The sequence below is a fragment of the Fragaria vesca genome, linkage group LG3, assembly GCF_000184155.1.
Source record: "Fragaria vesca subsp. vesca linkage group LG3, FraVesHawaii_1.0, whole genome shotgun sequence".
Lineage (NCBI taxonomy): Eukaryota > Viridiplantae > Streptophyta > Magnoliopsida > Rosales > Rosaceae > Fragaria > Fragaria vesca.
In genome coordinates this window covers 27512217-27512831 of record NC_020493.1, presented here as the reverse complement: position 1 = coordinate 27512831, position 615 = coordinate 27512217, and positions in this window count along the sequence as shown.

Genomic DNA, 615 nt, shown 5'->3' with positions numbered 1-615 from the left:
GTCTCCATCAGTCCATGACCAGACCAAAGAAATTCAAGAGGGCAGGGAGGGAGAACAAAGACGACAGCAACTTCTTCTAAGAAGAATAGGAACAGAACCCCAAAAATTCTTTAACTATCAATTTAGGTTTTATTAAATCACTTGGGCTTTATAAATATATATGGGTAATGGGCTGTTTTTTTGTTTGAGTGGTTTGGGTAATGGGCTGTTAACTTCTTTTAATTTAGTTAATACATGTAAAACTATAAGAATATCAATTTCACATGAGGCACAATTGATCAAAGTGAACTAACATACAAAGTTGACTGCAGGCACAGGCCAACGCTGGCCCTGTATTGGCTCCGCCCCTGAACATGACTAGTCTGTGTATGTGGTTGTATGACTGAAATCTTCAGCATGCAGCAAATTGGACACGCAGAGCGACTAGCAAAGGCCGGGTTGCATATAACAGTGGTACATGCCAATTTAGATAAAGAAATCCATGCCAGAGGACATTTTATTGAAATGACGATTACAAGCTAGTCGATCAGCTCCTTTTATGTTTTTGATCGATCAAGTATCAAATCTATTGGACATTCTTATTCAGATGGAATCAGCGAATGAATAAACCCTCAA